This window comes from Dermacentor silvarum, chromosome 9 (genome assembly GCF_013339745.2).
Source record: "Dermacentor silvarum isolate Dsil-2018 chromosome 9, BIME_Dsil_1.4, whole genome shotgun sequence".
In the NCBI taxonomy this organism is placed as follows: domain Eukaryota; kingdom Metazoa; phylum Arthropoda; class Arachnida; order Ixodida; family Ixodidae; genus Dermacentor; species Dermacentor silvarum.
The window spans coordinates 156,678,572-156,690,511 of record NC_051162.1 but is presented as its reverse complement, the minus strand read 5'-3'; positions in this window follow the sequence as shown (position 1 = coordinate 156,690,511).

Here is an 11,940-nt window from a genome sequence, read left to right as displayed (position 1 = left end):
GGGTTCGCATGGGCGGTTGTATCCCAGAGAGGATGTCGTGGCTGCGAGTGGGGTGGCTACTCCATGACTTTGTCGACCAAAGCGGCCGTTCCGGTAAGATACATGGTTGGGGCTGTCGCCAGGACCATCTGCACGTTAGCCACTAGTCGTTGCAAAAACAATTCGCGCAACAGCGCGTCGTCGATGGAACTCGCGATGTTTCCGAGCAGCTGCCTCATCAGCGAAGAAGTTGACTAGGGCGTGGGTCGCCGAGTTCTTTAGCGGACGGAAGCTGCTGGATGCGAGAACGCTGTGAAGCTGCTGTGCGCTGTAGCAGGGCTGCCTTGAGATCGTCATAGGAGGTGGTAGACAACGGGGCGTTCAACAAATCTGCTACTTCGTCAATGGCGGCGGGCTAGAGCGCTGTAACGCGGCGTAATGAAACTTTCAGGATTGAGAGCGGATACCAGCGACTTGAAATTGCGATTTGGCCTGAAGAAACTACGCCGAGGGATGCTGGCCCCAGTACTGTGGGAGGCGCACGGCGATGGCCGAACAGGAGGCTCACCGGATTGTCGACGTGGCCTTCACTCTCGTAGCGTTGGTCTGGTTCATGGTCGTCTCTACCACAGGAGCGTATGGCAGTATCCCGTCCGAGGTCATCAAACTGTGGCGACGAGCGACCACGTAGACTGGTAAAGTCTCAGGCTCTCGCGGGAGAGGAAAAGGTGTCGCAGTTTCACCTGAAAAGGTGAAGCATCAATTGCGATAGCAAATTGTAGAGAGCTATACAGAGTAATGATGTTAGCTTTATCAGCTGTATGAAACTTGGACATGCAGCAGCACCGGCAACGCGCAGAACTGTTGTCGACGCCGTCGGCGTTTGCCCGCGTTCGCTCAAAATGCGTGCGGCGTTGGTTACTGTTGCCGGAGCCTCTGATATAAATAGGCACTTGGTGCCGCAGCTAAACGTCGCCTCCCTTCCTCCCCCTCCCCCTCCCCCACGGCCTCTCGCGCATCGGAAGAAGGCGCGTTTGCGCTTAAATATATGGTGATTGTAAAGGAGGAAGAGAGACGCCTACTTTTGCAGCCCTTAAGCAAGCAAGCGCGCGAAGAACGCGCGTTTGTTCTCCGCCGTGCGTTCACTCCCCGTGAGAGAGCGCGTCCCTCGCGCCCTTTCACTCGCACATACAGCGTTCGGCGGCGCGCGGTCACGATTTCATCTCATTGACGTCATACGGAACCTCACGGCGACGGCGACGGCGACGACAGAAATCTGCTTTTGAGTGTCCATATAATTGCTATCGCAATAAAAGTAGCGACCGACGCTGAACGCGCTGCATTGTTGAAAGAAGAAAAGTTGTCGCAGTTTCACCCGAAAGGTGAAGCATCAATTGCGATAGCAACTTAGTAGAGAGCTATACGGAGTAAGGATAGTAGTTTTATCCGCTGTACAAACTTGGACATGCAGCAGCACCGGCAACACACAGCACTGTTGTCGACGCCGTCGGCGTTTTGCCCGCGTTCGCACAAATGCGTGCGGCGTTGGTGACTGTTGCCGGAGCCTCTGATATAAATAGGCACTTGGTGCCGCAGCTAAACGTCGTCAGAAGAAGGCGCGTGTGCTCTACATATATGGTGATTGTAAAGGAGAAAGAGACGCCTACTTCTGCAGCCTTAAGGGAGCACGGCACAGAACGCGCGTTTGTTCTCCGCCGTGCGTTCACTCCCCGTGACAGCGCGCGTCCCTCGCGCCCTTTCACTCGCACATACAGCGTTCAGCGGCGCGCGGCGACGATTTCATCTGCATTGACGTCATACGGAACCTCACGGCGACGGCGACGCCGACGGCAGAAATCTGCTTTGGAGTGTCCATATAATTGCTATCGCAATAAAACCGACACCCGATCGCTTAAAGTAGCATTTTTAATCTGTCTCGGAACGCTAGCCTGTGCCGGTGCGTGCCACCGCTCGTGCCTGGTACAGACTGAGCGTGTACGTAATTATGATGTGACGCCGCTGCTGCTGCCGCTACAAACTCAAACTTTGCGACGAATTTTTCTTGCCTTACCTAGCGACAGGCCAATGACGCGGCAGATGCATGCGTCATCCGCCAGACACTCCCTCGAGGCGAGCGAGGGCGGTTGCGGGCGCGTTTGAGCGCTCGCCCGCGGCGACCCGTCTGTCTCCTTTTTTTAACACGAAAGTGTTTTATGCCGGGGTCCACCAAGACTTCACTGACGTATTTCCGTCACGGAAATACGTCAGCTTACAATGTACACGAACATAATACAAAGAAAGGAACCAGAAGAAAAAGTTCCACAAACATGCAAAATCTGGAAATTGAACCCACGACCTCTCGGTCCGCGACGATAGATCGCCGAGCGTTTAACCCATTGCGCCACAAACGCATTTGCAGAGAGCTACACAGACGCGCCTTATATATCTAACACTCATCCGTGTACCCGCGCTCTTGCTCGGGGCGGTGCCGCCGCCTACGAGCAGAAAAGAGAAGTACTGCATTATGACACTAACGCGCACCGACAGTGAACGCTTCGGTGGTCTCAGCACTACGACGCCTCGATGCCAGCATTCGAAGGGACGCTGGCATCAAGAAGCACTACCAACGCCAGGTGGCGTTCACCGTACTCAGCACAGCGGAGCGTGGCCTCCGCAATTAGCTCTGAAAATGTTTCTGAAGTTGATCGCGGAGGCTGCAATTACGACGCGCTGTACGCGCTGATTTGACTCGGTGACGATTCAGTTACGTGCTTTGTCTTGCGCGTTGTATTAGTGTGTCAGTTACGTGCTTCGTCTTTCGCGTTGTGCTAGCGTGTGCAGCGTAGTGCAGCTTCCATATGCACGACGGTTGCTCATGGTCATCGACGTTGGTAGTCGTGATGGAGGAGACGTGCCACCAGGCGTCAGCGTGGGTGCATCAACGCCTAGGGCGCTTTAGCCACAAAACACCAATAGACATTATATATCAATGTGCAATAAACATTACACTACTTCTGTGAAGACACGTTCACTTTCGTGTTCTATACCGATTCCTATTAAGAGGGATCAACCACATTTTTTTAATGCAGCTGATTTCTTGAGCTCCCGTTGCATTCTTGCGTTCCTTCTGCACTGCGACAAGACACCACTGCACTATTGGACTATGGCAAGGTGAGAAATTTTGTTTCACAGTCTACGACGCAATTAGGCTTACGGCACGGGACCGATACTTAGCGAAAAACAGCTCGGCCGTCTTGGCCCAGTTTTTGAGTTAATGAATCGTGCTGGGACATGTTTCCGACGCTTCCTAGGGGATTATTGTAACTTATTCTTGTTCTGTTGAGGCACGCTGGCCGCACAGCGCGCTGTGACGCAGCGATAAGCAGGTCGGTCATGGTGACAAAGTTTGGCATGTAATGAATCTTAGAGGGTCAAGCTTGTGACGTTTTTTGTGGCCCCGCTACAACATATTGTAGCTACAACATTGAATTCGCTACAACGCTACAACGCTACAACATTGAATCTTTCGGTACTCACGCCTGTCGAAAACGCGATGGGCGATTGCCTAGAGTGATGACATGGGAGCGTGTTGCTGGCGCCGGCAGAACGCGCAAAAGATAACGCCGAGGAACATATCAGAAGCTTGTAATTCGAAAATTCAGTCTTCTAAAGGACTAAAACAGGCTTTGCACCCACGCATTTGTCTTGAATGCGAGTAGAAGGCATTCTGCGAACGTCTATTATAGTCCGGCTGGAAGCTTCTGTTGCGTCCGTCTGTGTCTGTTTTGGAAACGCGAAATCGGGGAATGCTTGGAAATCGAATGTTCTCATATTTTGTGGTATTGTTTGGGATTAGTCGGGTATTTTCTACGCCATGTATGTAAAAGCGAATTGCTTTTGCTCGTAATGCTGCCCATTTACCGCTTTCGCACGTTTCGCCTCTACACGCAATGTTCCTATGTCTAAATACCAAAATGACACACGCTTGTAGCATGCTCTTAAATGGTTTTAAATGTAACATTCTTGTAATTTACTTTTTTTTTTCAGCTGATGCCGTCCAGTGGAGCTTCATACGGGAACTACTGCTTACCTTTGTCACAACGTTGGATGAACGCAGAAAAATCGCGGAACGTGCTTTTATATAGATCAAAATAAATATTTCTCATTTCACAAGAGGTCTTGCGTCTACTCTTGAAATTGCACGTGGCACAGATTCGATGGGACTTGACAAGATCGTTCGAAAATCATTTTTAGGAAATAAACCGATTCCGCACGAAGACCCTGCGCGGTCGAGCAAAAGGAAGAAAGCAAAAGAAAACGGCGCCGCCGGCGTGTTAGCTCGCGTGCAAAATACGCACGCCCAAAACCGAAAACGGGAGTGATTGATGCCGACTGCTTGGCGCGCTGCAGTCAATTCGGCCGCTGGGCTCTATATATGGGAGTGTCCGCTCTTGTTGAATTCCTTTATCTATGGTTGCACAGTAATCGTGGTGCCCATGTGTCTTCCAGAAAGTACTACCGAATTCAGGTCGCGCATACATGCAATCAGATTAGAAAAGGTTCATTGATGACAGACAGCGGACAGAACCATCGATAACATTCGAGAAATTTCCGGTACATAGAGGCACGTACTGCGCTGAGCGATAACATTTTTTAGATGGTGAAACGTGGTCACGCGAGGAAGATAAACAAGTACACGTGTCAATATGTCAAACCCCTCGCTTCATTTCTGGCGATGCAGCCAACTTTCGACGCTTACAAGAGCTTTCAGTGAACTTCCCTTAAATGCTGTAATTTTCGGCACACAGTCAAGTGCCTTTTAAATACAGTGAGAATTAAAGGTAAAGGTAGCTGAAGGGTATAGAAACATGAAATTTTCCGTAGTATTCTTCAGAAAAATAATAAAATTGTTACAATATATTTTTAACGCAATAAGCATTCATGCACACCACGCACTTTTCTGTATGGCCATCCGTGTCTAACTCGTTTCATCCAACTTCGGTTTATGGGTAGTACACGATCTAATGGTTCGAGCATCGGGCTCTTGTGCTGAGCCAACGGTGTTTGACACTAACCTTCGGACGAACTTGGGTCATTCAATATGTGAAACTGTGTATTTGCCGCTATGCAACGAACCTCTTTTAGGCCAACTTGGGTAACTCGTATTGTGCTTAGTGTCTATGTGCCGCTCTTCAGTGACAAAGGAAAATCATTTCAAATTGATCCGATGATGGGCGAAATCGAAGTGGCGTCATATATATTAGGGGCGTAGCTCCTCTTAGTCTAACTTGTCACGTGTCCGTTGTCCGGCGTATCTCCGGCAGTAAACGGCAGTATCTCCCGTAGATGGCGTTGTGTGTCCGTATATGTATGTATACGCATATATACATATATATGTATATGTATAGTATAACCGGAAGCCGACTTCCGCTTCCGTTTTCACTTCCGGTTCCGCTTCGTTTCCACTTCTGGTTAGGTTCCGCTTCCGGTTCCGGAAGCCAACTTCCGGCTTCTCTCGGAGAACGCTTCCGGCGTTTTTCTCTCTCGTCCGTAGCTAGGTGCGCTGCGGTGCACAAGGGCGTTCGTTCTCGACGCGCGCTCTTTTTCTCGTAGTAGGGGCGCTGCGCGGTGCACAAGGGCATTCGTTCCCAACGCGCGCTCTCGTTCTCGTCCGTAGCTAGGGGCGCTGCATTGCACAAGGGCGTTCGTTCTCGACGCGCGCTCTTTCTCTCGTCCGTAGCTAGGGGCGCTGCGGTGCACAAGGCGTTCGTTCCCAACGCGCGCTCTCGTTCTCGTCCGTAGCTAGGGGCGTGCATTGCACAGCGTGCGTCGACGTCGCGCGCGCTCTTTTTCTCGTCCGTAGCGTACGGGCGCTGCGGTGCAGAAGGGCGTTCGTTCCCAACGCGCGCTCTCGTTCTCGTCCGTAGCTAGGGGCGCTGCATTGCACAAGGGCGTTCGTTCTCGACGCGCGCTCTTTTTCTCGTCCGTAGCTAGGGGTGCTGCATGCACAAGGGCGTCGTTCTTGCTCGACGCGCGCTCTCGTTCTCGTCCGTAGCTAGTGAGGCTGCGGTGCGGTGCACAAGGGCGTTCGTTCTCGACGCGCGCTCTTTTTCTCGTCCGTAGCTAGGGGCGCTGCGGTGCACAAGGGCATTCGTTCCCGCTCCGCGCGCTCTCGTTTCGTCCGTAGCTAGGGGCGCTGCATTGCACAAGGGCGTTCATTCTCGACGCGCGCGCTCTTTTTGTCGTCCGTAGCTAGGGGCGCTGCGGTGCACAAGGGCGTTCGTTCCCAACGCGCTCTCTCGTTCTCGTCCGTAGCTAGGGGCGCTGCATTGCACAAGGGCGTTCGTTCTCGACGCGCGCTCTTTTTCTCGTCCGTAGCTAGGGGCGCTGCGTTGCAGAAGGGAGTTGGATCCCGACGCGCGCTCTCGTTCTCGTCCGTAGCTAGGGGCGCTGTATTGCACAAGGGCGTTCGTTCTCGACGCGCGCTCTTTTTCTCGTCCGTAGCTAGGGGCGCTGCATTGCACAAGGGCGTTCGTTCTCGACGCGCGCTCTCGTTCTCGTCCGTAGCTAGGGGCGCTGCATTGCACAAGGGCGTTCGTTCTCGACGCGCGCTCTTTTTCTCTCCGTAGCTAGGGGCGCTGCGGTGCACAAGGGCGTTCGTTCCCAACGCGCGCTCTCGTTCTTCCGTAGCTAGGGGCGCTGCATTGCACAAGGGCGTTCGTTCCCAACGCGCGCTCTCGTTCTCGTCCGTAGCTAGGGGCGCTGCATTGCACAAGGGCGTTCGTTCTCGACGCGCGCTCTCGTTCTCGTCCGTAGCTAGGGGCGCTGCATTGCACAAGGGCGTTCGTTCTCGACGCGCGCTCTTTTTCTCCTCCGTAGCTAGGGGCGCTGCGGTGCACAAGGGCGTTCGTTCCCAACGCGCGCTCTCGTTCTCGTCCGTAGATAGGGGCGCTGCATTGCACAAGGGCGTTCGTTCCCAACGCGCGCTCTCGTTCTCGTCCGTAGCTAGGGGCGCTGCATTGCACAAGGGCGTTCGTTCTCGACGCGCGCTCTCGTTCTCGTCCGTAGCTAGGGGCGCTGCATTGCACAAGGGCGTTCGTTCTCGACGCGCGCTCTTTTTCTCCTCCGTAGCTAGGGGCGCTGCGGTGCACAAGGGCGTTCGTTCCCAACGCGCGCTCTCGTTCTCGTCCGTAGCTAAGGGCGCTGCATTGCACAAGGGCGTTCGTTCTCGACGCGCGCTCTTTTTCTCGTCCGTAGCTAGGGGCGCTGCGGTGCACAAGGGCGTTCGTTCCCAACGCGCGCTCTCGTTCTCGTCCGTAGCTAGGGGCGCTGCATTGCACAAGGGCGTTCGTTCTCGACGCGCGCTCTTTTTCTCGTCCGTAGCTAGGGGCGCTGCGGTGCACAAGGGCGTTCGTTCCCAACGCGCGCTCTCGTTCTCGTCCGTAGCTAGGGGCGCTGCATTGCACAAGGGCGTTCGTTCTCGACGCGCGCTCTTTTTCTCGTCCGTAGCTAGGGGCGTTGCGGTGCACAAGGGCGTTCGTTCCCAACGCGCGCTCTCGTTCTCGTCCGTAGCTAGGGGCGCTGCATTGCACAAGGGCGTTCGTTCTCGACGCGCGCTCTTTTTCTCGTCCGTAGCTAGGGGCGCTGCGGTGCACAAGGGCGTTCGTTCCCAACGCGCGCTCTCGTTCTCGTCCGTAGCTAGGGGCGCTGCATTGCACAAGGGCGTTCGTTCTCGACGCGCGCTCTTTTTCTCGTCCGTAGCTAGGGGCGCTGCGGTGCACAAGGGCGTTCGTTCCCAACGCGCGCTCTCGTTCTCGTCCGTAGCTAGGGGCGCTGCATTGCACAAGGGCGTTCGTTCCCGACGCGCGCTCACTTTCTCTCTCGTTCCCGAACTGCGCTCTCTTTATCTCTCGTCCGTAGCTCTGGTTTACCCGAATGATCCCCGGAGCTTCGCCCCACTCATCATCATTCACCCCGTGGATATGCTGTGATTTTTTCAGATCATCAGTTTTCAATAAAGCAAGGCAACTAATGTTCGCATCATCATAACCCTACAATCTCGACGTCCTTTACGGCGAATAAGAATTGCGTCGTCTAGCGCAGAAGCTACGCAAGAACGAGAAGCACGCCGTACTAGGCATCAGTGACTGCGTCGAAAACGTCGGTAAAATGTTCCTTGCCGACTCAGACATTTCATAACGGCAGCTGATTGCACACCTGTTTCAAATGCTGATTGTGAACGAGGATTCAGCGCCATTAACAATATTATGACAGCGGCCAGGTCACCACTCTCTGTACAAAGTCTGTCAAAGCTGTTCACCAAAGTGATGGGCCCACCACTGCAGTTCTTTTGCCCTGATTTCTACGTAACTCATGGTTGCCTGTCAAGTAGGGACTCTGCCGTGAACGTCCGCGCTGCATTTTGAAAAGCAGGCGTGGGGAGCCAAGATCAGGACGACTCCGTCAAGATTTCTTAGTAAGGATTATTTTTCACGTGCTTGTTAAGTGTTCTTGATATGCGAAAGTTTGTTGAACTTTACTGTCTCTTGAATATGCAAGAAAATGAGCCGAAAGACAGCGGTCTACGCAGTTCCCAAACTCGTTACTTTGTGTGTCGCGTAAATTATGGGGTATCTCAGCTAACGTCACTACGCTGTTAAAGGATGGCGACCTTATAACGTAGGTCTTATAGTCAGACCTTGCACCGTGTTGTTCTTTTTTTTCTTTGAACACATGGAGCTAACGTTAGCTGGGAAACACGGTACTGTGTACCAGGCTTGTATAACGCCAGTGCACTTGAACTGCATTACCATTCTGCCGCTGCACCGCCGCTAGGTGTCTGCTCTGCTGCAAGAGAAATCGAGAGGTTAACTTATATACATAATATATATATAATATATATATATATATATATATATATATATATCCGCCGTAGTTGCTCAGTGGCTATGGTGCTGGGCTGCTGAGCACGCGGTCGCAGGATCAAATCCCGGCCACAGTGGCCGCAAAGAATCCCACGTGTTCCAAATTTCTGGAGTCCCCCAACTACGGCGTGCCTCATAATCAGGGCGTGGTTGTGGCACGTAAAACCCCATAATTTATTTGTAATCTATATATACATATATATATATATATTATATATAGTAAGGGAACAGATACACAGTACCCATTCACTGGGCTAGCTATTCTATTCTCTCGTCGTCCTTCTCTTCGTTCGCCCCCTAGCGCCCGGTGTCCTAGCGCCCGAGCCCAAGTGCTTCTCTTCCTCTTCATTACACTCGGCCACGCTGGTGAAGATAGCCCTGGCGTTTGTGAAGGCGAGCTGATGCTCGTCACCTCCGACCACACGAACTGGGACGCCATTCTGCCCTTCGTAACCTACGCTTATTATACCACTACGCAGAGCTCCACTGGATTTTCACCCTTCGCACACCATCGACACCATTCTAGCGTACTGGCCGGACACATCCGAGTGCGTGCCTATTTCTGCCACGGTCACTCATGCGGTCACTCATGATCAAGAGCGCCAGAGGAGCACTCGCGGTGACGCTACTTCCACGGTCACCTTCAATCCGGGAGCGCTTGTGTGGCTATCAGTCCCATTCACTGCCCCTGGCCTCTCATGAAAACTGGTCACTAAATATGAAGGCCCTTATCGTATTCTCGAACGCGCATCTCCTATGAACTATGTAATAGAACCAGTTGATCCATATTCAGACATGCGCCGCCGGGACGAGACATTGTCCATGTTGACTGTATAAAGTGTTACTACGACCCGTTCATCGTGATGATCTGTTAGGTCGCCGGACGGCTGCCTTATCACTCCCGGGGGTGATTCTAGCGAAGAAGACAGACGTTAGTGGATTCAGCGCTACTGGCTCTAGTAGTGGGTCGAGCGCTAGTGGGTCGAGCGCTCTCGCTCAGCAACGGCTCTCGAGCTTGGAGTGAGTGAAATAAATTTATTAAGGGTCCGGCGAGGGCGCGAACTCGTCGCGCACCCGGATAGTCCCGTGGGGATCGGCACGTTTAGCTCACCGGCCCGGTCGCGGGCACACCGGACAGCCAGGATTTGCTTGTCTAGAGCGGGGCTACGCAGAAGCGAGTCCCACTCATCCTTGCTGAACTTGGGGTATCTCGACCCGCACTCCCAGAGCATGTGTGCTAGAGTGGAGGTCTGCCCACAGGATGGGCAGGCGTCGTCGCGATATACGTCAGGGTAAACTTCGTGCAGAATGGCCAGACACGGATATGTGCCGGTCTGTAAAAGTCTAAGCGAAACAGCTTGCGCCCTATTCAATTTGAGTTGAGGGGGTGGAAAGACCCTTCTGGACATGTAGAAAAATTTGTCACCTCGTTGTGAGTAGCGGGAGCATCCCTGTGGCCGTAGGGGGGAGGGTGTCGGCTCTCCTTACAGAGGAAGCGCGGTCGGTGAGGTCGCGCGCAGCCTCGTGAGCAGACTCATTGAGGTTCGGGGGAGCACCCTCGACCGACCCTACGTGAGCGGGAAACCAGTGAATCGAATGATGCGTGAGAGCATCCGGATGGAGACGCTAAGAAGACGAGCAGCTTGCTCGGCGATGCGACCCTTCTGAAAAGCCCTAACTGCCGTTTTGGAATCGCTGTAGATCTCAGACCCACGACCGTCTAGCAGGGCGAGGGCGATGGCGGCTTGCTCGGCGACTTCGGGGTCTGAAGTGCGAATTGAAGCGCTATTGGAAAGCTTGCCGCTGGAGTCGACCACGACGACGGCAAAGGTCTTTCCATCGCTGTACTCCGCGGCGTCGACGAAGCGTGCTCTGATGCCTTGTTGATAGATCTGTTTCAGAATTGCTACTGCTCTCGCCTTGCGTCTGCCCTCGTTGTGGACGGGATGGACGTTTCGAGGCACGGGGGCCACTTCGAACTTATCTCGAATGCACCTAGGGATCGGGGTACTGACCCTCGAAGATACCACAGGAGGGTAACCCAGCTCTTCGAGGATGCGTTTACCTGCCGCTGTGGTGGTCAGGCGAGCGAGTTGCGCGCGTTCTTGGGCTTCGGCAATCTCCTCGGCGGTGTTGTGTACCCCCAGCTTGAGGAGATCTTCGGTATGGGTCCTAATGGGTAGCCCGAGAGCCCTTTTGACTACTTTGCGGATGAGAGCATTGAGCTTGTCTCGCTCCGCTCTGAGCCAGTTGTGCATAGAAATCGTGTACGTGAAGTGGCATAATACGAAGGCGTTGATAAGGGTGAGGAGATTGGCTTCCTTCATGCCTCTGTGTCTGTTTGCGATTCTGCGAACGAGGCGGAAGGCGTTGTCCGTCTTTGCGATGATCTTGCGGAGAGCCGTTCCGTTCCCGCCGTTGAATTCGACAAACATGCCCAGGACCCGAATGACGTTGACCCTGGGTATCACCCCTTCATCACAAGTGTGAAGACAGATGTTGCTTTCGGAGACTGGCTTCCAATCGTTCGGTCTTCTTCCCTTCTCTTTTCTGTAAAGCAGAAGCTCCGACTTGGCGGGGGAGCACCGAAGTCCGGTGGGGCGGAGATACTCCTCGATCACGTCGATCGCCTCCTGCATGGCTTCTTCGACTCTGCCCTCGCATCCCCCGGCGCACCAGATGGTAATGTCGTCGGCGTAGATGGTGTGCTTGACGTCCTCAACGCATGCCAACCTCTCGGAAAGACCAATCATACAGATCTTAAATAGTGTGGGGGAGATTACGGCGCCCTGAGGAGTGCCCGTGCTCCGAGGGGCACATCTTCGGAGCGGAAGTCTCCAATGCGAAGATTGGCCTTCCTGTCCGTTAAAAAAGAGCTTACGTAGCTGTGGAATCTGGAACCGAGACCTAGGTCTGAAATGGTCGTGACGATAAAGGCGTGGAGCACGTTGTCGAAAGCCTTCTCGAGGTCCAGACCGAGCAGAGCCTTGACGTCTCTGGAACGGCCGTCCACGATCTGATGCTTGATTAGTTTCAT